Source organism: Marmota flaviventris, chromosome 17 (genome assembly GCF_047511675.1).
Source record: "Marmota flaviventris isolate mMarFla1 chromosome 17, mMarFla1.hap1, whole genome shotgun sequence".
In the NCBI taxonomy this organism is placed as follows: domain Eukaryota; kingdom Metazoa; phylum Chordata; class Mammalia; order Rodentia; family Sciuridae; genus Marmota; species Marmota flaviventris.
In genome coordinates, this window is record NC_092514.1 from 28,630,299 (window position 1) to 28,638,624 (window position 8,326).

The following is an 8,326-nucleotide window of genomic DNA, read 5'->3' on the forward strand; positions in this document are numbered from 1 at the left end:
GGGATCATGCATTCTACCAGCTTTGGGGTGCAGACGCCTCCTTCATCCACGCCTGCTTTTTTCCTGGGCTCTGGCGGGGACGCGGGGGGGGGGGCGGTGCTCCTAGATGAAAGTCTCCACCGGCTTCTGATTTTCTCAGTTATATGTACCAAATCTCTCTCCTTTTCCACGCTGATCCTGGAGAGGTCTCTTGAAGGGGCGGTGACAGCGCACCTTGCCCTCCGCATCGCTGCCCCCACTCCCCCCAGGATCCTCTGGTTCCCCTCGGCGTTGGCTCTACTCCAGACTCAAGACCCCATCTCCAGTCCCTGCGCTCACCCAGGGCATCCTGAGCGCTCTCCGGGGAATGCCAAGGGGGGCGAGATGACTGTCTCCAGCAGTGTGGACGGCTTTCGCCCTCCAGCGGACATGCGCGCAGCCAGCGGACTCCCCTCTTGGCAAAGTGTGTGCAGCCTGGAGCTGCGGCATTGAATCCCAGGAGACGCTGCTGCCGGCGCAAACCGGGTCGCTATTTCCATTTTACCGAGGGATGTAGGGATCTAGAGAGGAAGGGTCACAATCAAGGCTATGCCGAGTCGTTCGTTCATTCGTTCGGCTGCCAACATTCAGCCAATGAAGCTGGACTGAGCACCTATTCTGTGAAGGAGACTTAAGGACGCAAAGACACAGCCACCTCTATTTCATCTTTGTGTCTCTTCTACCTTCTCATTCTGGAGCTTCCTTTTGAGGACTACACATGGTATAACCAAAGCCGGCTCCTTAGTGATTACGTGCCACATGCCTGAGGCTCAGATTTCCATATAGTTGGCCCTCAGTGCCCATCAAAATCTTAGGTTGTCGCTGATGTGTGTTTTATAATTAGACTTAGGATGGTTGTGTCTGTACTGAACAAGTACAGATTTTTTTCCTTGTTATCCTTTAAACCATACAGTATAACCACCGCTATTTACATAGCTGTTACATAACATTTACATTGTATTAGGTATTATAAGAAATGTAGAATTTAAGTGAAATTAAGTATAAAGTGAATTAAAGTATAGGGAGGATGTGTATAGACTATATGCAAATACTATGCATTACTTAAGGGATTTGTGCATCCACAAATTTTGGTATTCTTGAGGGTTCTGGAACCAGTCTCCCCAACCACCACAGGAGCAGACCACTGTTTGCAATTTTTCACAGCGTATGTATGTTCCAGACTCTAAAACTCAACACATTTTGAATCAAGTTCATGACTCTTTCCCTGTGACCTGTACCCAAGAATACACATTCCCCCAAGCTCCTCCTTTTGTAATTCACGTTTGTATAACCCCGGGTTCTCCCTCCCTCTTTCCCCAGGGGACACTTAGCACAAGTTGTACCTTTGTGTTTATGGGCGTGATTTTTATTTAATGTCAGATTTATTTCATCAGCCTGTCCAGCCAGCGTCTATTACTGTGCCTGATCCAGGGTGTACATTCAAAATTTGTTCTCTGTGATGTACAAATGTGCACAAATGAACCACTTTGGTACATAATACAACTGCTTTAAAGGGGGTATAACATAGAGCAAGTATTCTCGAGATTGACTGCCTGGATCCACACCCTAGCCCTGTCTCTTCCTGGCTATGTGCCTGGGACAGGTGGCCCTCTCTGACCTCATTTTCTCATAAATGGAAAGAATAGCACCAACTTTGATTTCAAATGGTTATTTTGAAGACTGATTAATGTTCAGAAAGTGCTTAACATAGTACTTTGGTATATAGTCATTAATCAGTAAGTATTTGCTCTTGTAATTATACGCAACATATTCTGGGTGGCAGGGACCTTGAAAGAAAGATCCTCCAAGTCTGCCTAAAGTACTAGAGGAAGGCTTCAAGGAAGAGTTGGCATTTGAGCTGAGACTTCAAGGCTAAGTAATGATTTACCAGGGAACAGTGAAGACCAGTCAAAATCACCACTAAATTAAAAAGACAGTATTAAGATAATTGAGAAAAATCCTAAATTAGTTCAGGGATGCTGGAAACTTAAGTACTACAACAAAAAGCTGAATAAATGTAGAGGTTATACCAAGTTCATGGATATAAAGACCAAACATTATAAAAATATTCATTCCTCTAAAATGAGTCTATAATTGCAACTCAATTTCAACCCAAACCACAACAGGATTATTTGAAGTCTAAAATTCAAGCAGAATAGCAAGTAGCCAAGAACAGTCAAGACACTTCTGGAGAAAAGGAAGGGGAGGAAATGCTATCAGACTTCACAGAATGATAAAATTATAATAATTGATGTAATCATTAACTATTGGGATGAGGATAGATTAAAAATAAATTATGATAGAACCTAGAAACAGACTTATACTTATTTGGAAACAATAATACAGCCAAGTACACAAACTCTCCAATAACAACTTTCAGCTGCTGAGTCAATTAGTTTTTAGCAATGTAGACATTTTACTTTTATTAAATATGTTTAATACATACAGGGAAAATTTGGTCATGGTGGGGTTTTTTGTTTGTTTGTTTTGTTTTGTTTTGACAGTGCTAGGGATTAAACTCGGGTACACTCAACTACATCCCCAGCACTTTTTTTTATTTAGACAGGGTCTCACTAAGTTGCCCGCGCTGGCCTTGAACTTGCTATTCTCCTGCCTCAGCCTCCCAAGTTGCTGGGGCTCAGATTCCCATATAGTTGGCCCTCAGTGCCCATCAAAATCTTAGGTTGTCACTGATGTTTCTTTTGTAATTAGACTTAGGATGGTTGTGTCTGTGTGCCACCACACCCAGCTGATGATGATTTATTGTTAATTAATAAGGTTATTTCTGATTTTTGCATTGAGGCTTATTTAATTATTGTTCAAAACTGAATGTGGTTGATCAGTTTATGTATGCACTTTTACTTACCAAGTTCATACTCTGCTTTTGGTCCTACACCTTCTTCACAAATAACTTAAAATTTTAATCGCATATTACATTGCATTATAACAAATGAAATAATTAAGAATATGTTAATTTATATCTTGTATTAATAATTTACCATTAAATGAATTTATTATACCTTTATAATTTTATCTTGTTGTAGTATAGCCATTTTAGCAATCTGTATTTTATTTCTCAATTGTCTTTTTAATATTCCTTAAAATTTGAATCCAAACATTATGGTATATTTTTGAACTCAGTAATCAATTATTCCCTATTGAAAATATGTTATTTATGTACATGAAATTATTTGGAGATATTTAGTTACAATGGCATATAGTAAATAATGTGTTATGCAACTTTTACCCTCACCTGAATCAATATCATTTTAATCTTAAAACTGAGTTAGTAAAAGTCTACTTTTTCAGGGACGGGTTGTGGTTCAGTGGTAGAGCATTTGCCTAGCATGTGTGAGGCACTGGGTTTGATCCCCCATATGACATAAAAATAACTAATAAAATAAAGGTATTGTGTCCATCTATAACTAAAAAAATATTTTTTAAAAAAGTCTACTTTTCAATACAAGAGTTTTAAAGGGTGGTGTGTTTCATCAATTTAATTTCAGTTTCAATTTGCAATTGTTACCTTCTGGTCAGAGTTAATTGGCATCACATGCAATAAACTTGAAAATGCACCAGTCTAAGGTTGAATTTCTAATACATAGAAATGAGGATGTTGACGAAAACCAAGATGAGAATTTATTCATTTAATTCTCTAGATTATGATAAGGTGGCAGATGTGATTTCTCAAAAAGCAAACTTCATATGAGATACAAATATAGTAAAAGTTTTTTGATCTTACAAATTTCTGCCGCAGTCCAGCTGCAGCAAAATAACCGGGGGGTGACAAACAACTTGTGAACGTTGATACAGCAGGAGTAGGAGCCGTTTATTATTGGACAGGAGCAGTATTTATGCATTCCACACAGCTTATCTAATTAGCATAAACTAGATACATCAGTCAACCAATAAGGAATCTCCACACTTAATGGCTCGCTTTTGTTACTTCTCAAACCACTCCCTCTGGCATTTTGCCAGGCACCATCCAGACTTGTTTAGGAACTCTAACATTCCCCTGGCAAAATGCCAGGTGTTATTTTGACTTGTTTACAGACTCTAACAAATTTCCAAGTACAACAAAATCGAGTTTCAATCAAAACATTGATGCTCTGTGGAATCCTACATGCCATCTCATTAGCAAAATCATTAATATATAAAACTATCTATTGAGAAAAAGCATAATTCACAAAACTGCTTCTAAACTGTACTCACTGATTCTTCAGTGCTATTTTTGTGTTTTCTTTGTTTGTTTGTTTGTTGTTTTTGGTAGTTGAAGATGGACAGTACACCTTTGTTTTATTTGTTTATTTTTATGTGGTGCTGAGGATTGAACCCAGTGCCTCACACATGCAAGGCAAGTGCTCTACCACTGAGTCACAACCCCAGTCTCCCACTGATTCTTTAATAAGAAAAGCTGAGAGTATTAATAGCAGTCTTAAGAAACTTACTATTTTCACATGATCACCAAAGTTTACTCTGGAAAATGCATACAAATTGGCATTGCTCAGTGTAAAGACTGAAAGCCATAGAATAGCCTTAAAATATCCACAGCTCAAGCATTGCTGATAGATAAATAGATGTTGGGTGCCAAGTTTGTTTCTTCCGTTAAGTTTGCTTCTTTGTCAGTCCCCATACTCCACATTGATTTAGCTAGGTGAAGACATAGCTCAACAAATTTTGTTAAAAATTATAGTACATATACACACCAATCAGGCTGGCTAAAATAGAAAACACTGACAATATCAAGTACTGGCAAAAATCTGGATCTCTCATATATTGATAGTGGAAATGTAAGGTAGTGCAAACACTTGGAAAAACAGCTTGGTATGGTTCTTAAGAAGTTAAATATACATTTGCCATATGACCCAGCCATTATACTTCTGGATATTTATCCTAGAGAACTGAAAACTTGCATTACCACAAAAACCTGTATGTGTATATTTATAGCAGTTTTATTTACAAACCAAAGTAGAAACGGCCCACATGTACTTAATGAGTGAGTAGATCAACAGACTACAGTACATCCACACAGTGAACTATTTCTTGGCAGTAAAGAAATAACATGCTTGGTTGGATCTCAAGGGCATTATGCTGAATGGGAAAAGCCACTCTCAAAAGGTTGCATGTGGCATTATCCCATCTATACAATGTATTGCAAGTGACAAAATTAGAGGGAGGCGGAATGGACCGGTGTTTGCCAGGGATGAGATTGTCATCTCATTAGTCTTTTTTATAAAAGACAACCAGAGTGAGTCTCTTTGTGATAATCAAACAGTAGTGAAGGCTGATTATTGTGATGGTCACCTAAATCTATAATTTTCATAGACTTCTATAATACTATAAATACACACAGACACACACACACACACACACACATACCAATTATACATTAAAACCTACTAAATCTAAGTAAGATCTCTAGTTGAATTGGTAGTATTATACCAACATCAATTTCCTGGTTTCATGTTATTTTACTTTAAATTTATCTTTAACTGATACATAAAAAATTGTTCTTTTTTTGGTACCAGGGATTTGAACTCAGGGGTATGTTTTCACTGAGTCACACCCCCAGCCCTTTTTTGTATTTTATTTAGAGACAGGGTCTCATTGAGTTGCTTAGTGCCTGGCCATTGCTGAGGCTGTCTTTGAACTTGTGATCCTCCTGACTCAATCTCCCAAGCCACTGCGATTGCAGGCATGAGCCACCACACCCAGCAAAATTGTTCATATTTCTGGGACAACATGTGATATGATATTTCAATACATGTATACATTGTATAATATTTCATCCCCTTAAGCATATCTAATTTTGGGGGGGTGGTTACTAGGGGTTGAACTCAGGGGCTCTCGACCACTGAGCCACATCCCCAGCCCTATTTTGTATTTTCTTTAGAGACAGGGTCTCACTGAGTTACTTTAGCACCTCACGGTTGCCGAGGCTGGCTTTGAACTCACAAGCCTCCTGTCTCAGCCTCTGAGATGAGATGCTGAGATTACAGGCATGCACCACCACTGATAAGCATATCTAATTTTTTAAGCTTGATTTTGATCTCATCTTAAAGGGAGAACAAAGAAAAAAAGTCCTTTAAAATTAGATATTATTTTTTTATAACATTACTATCATAGAAAAATCAATGTAGTGATAGCATTTCTTAATTAAATTCTCCTCAAACTTCATTTGTTTTCTTTATTGTTGTTGTTGTGGTGGTGGTACTGAGAATTGAAACCAGGGGTACTCTACCACTGAGATACATTCACACTCCTTTTTTTTTAAAAAAAATCTTTTTTCCCATTTTTTTATTGGTGCATTATAGTTGTACATAATGGTGATATTTACGTTCACACAATATACCATATAATTTGGTCAATGTCATTCCCCAGTGTTTCCCTGTTCCTCTTTTCCTCCCTCCCCTGATCCCTTTCCTCTAGGCTACTGATCTCCTGGCCCAACATAACCAGTCAGGGTCACTCCAGGTGAACTGGGCTGGCATGAAATAATGACAGAGAAATACCTTTTTCTTTGGGTTCTGTGACGGCCCCTCTGACCCAGTTCCCACAAAGGAGGCAAGGCAGGCAACAAAGAGAGGGAGCATGCCTCGAACCCGGGTTTTATTAATGGGGGGAGCTATCCATGGAACATTCTATCCAAAAAAGGGCAAAGGGTTGGGTTACAACAAACAGGTGGGTGTGATTCAACCCCATCGGGTGACGCCCACTCCCAGAGCTTCACCATGCATTGCAATGGGTGCAATACCAGTCCGGTACCTCTTTACTCAGGGCTTAAAGGTATGTGCATAGCTCCTGTCCAGGGCAGCCCCTGACAATCTTCCTTTGATTTTCATGAGATTCCCCCACCTTTCTTTTCCTTTTTCCTCTCTAGCTTTCAAATGAGAGAAAACATATGACCCTTGTCTTTCTGAATTTCACTTGACATAATTTTCTCAAGTTCCACCTACTTCTCTACAAAAGACAAAATTTCATTTTTCTTTATGGCTGAATAAAACTCCACTGTGTATATGTAACACATGTTCTTTGTCGATTCATGCATCGGTGGTCACCTAGACTGGTTCCTCCAGCCCTTTTTTAAAATATTTTATTTTGCTAAGTTGCCCAGCCTGTCCTGGAACTTGTGATCCTCCTGCCTGAGTAGCTGAGATTACAGATGTGCACCACCACACCTAACTAGTATTATTATTTTTAATAATTCACTGTGGTCATTGAGATATCGTCATTGGGGGAATCAGGGGAATTCTACATAGGAACTCTTTGTACTATTTTTTGTAACTCCTTATGAGTCAAACTATTTCAAAATTAAAAAAACATTTTTAAATTGTGGTAAATTAAATATATTTTACACAGCTGAATCCAATACTTTCCAGTTCCTATTTAATGATCAATATTAACAGCTCAGAAATGGCATTGCTGATAAGATTGTGACATGCAAAGACACACGGATGGTATGTAGATTGTCTTAGACTTTGGGTACTTCCATTTGAGCTTATTCACACTTATTTGGGAATAGTGCGGGAATATTTCTTTGGATAGGACTGCTACAATGACTGATCACAAGAGCGGTCTAATTATTGTTTTTCATGCTTTAACTTGGGAATGCTGTTTTATTTGTAAACAAACCTTAGTTGCTAAAAAGTCAGGTACTGGATGTTGACATTAACTTCCCCCAGATTTGACTTATGACAAATATTTGCATGAGCACTATAGATCATCTAGAAGTCTGGAACTCTGCGTCCTGGCTGTGGGTGGATGGTGGGCAGCTCTATATTCTCATTCTGAATGTACTTCACCCAGGCTGAGGAAGCAAATGCACTTGGGGAGCACATTGTTCTCACAACAGAGAGTAAGTGCCCAGAGGGCTGATAGGAATTTGCAGTAACTCTAAAAACCTCTGTTGAGGTTCCTGCACTTCCCATCTCTCACCTTCTAGTAGCCAAAGCAAGTCCCGTGGCCAAGTTCAAAGTCAACAGGGTAGGGAAATATTCTCATCTATCAGGAAGGATGGAAAAGGTGGAGCAGATTAATAATTGTGAGCAGATAGTAAAATATACCATCCATGATACATATTATTAAGTCTAGGGAGTTGCTTTTGCACATCTTTAGAGGGATGCATGTGGAAATGGGACCAACTTACATGAGTTCCGTTCTATGAGTTATATGAATTTGCACATGATGGTCATAGGGATGCAAATTAACATATCTAATCAAATTGGAAAATGAAATCAGACTTTTTATTGATAAAAGTATGTCTGATTTAATGATTAAGTTGATAATTAAGACTAACTTTACCCATTAG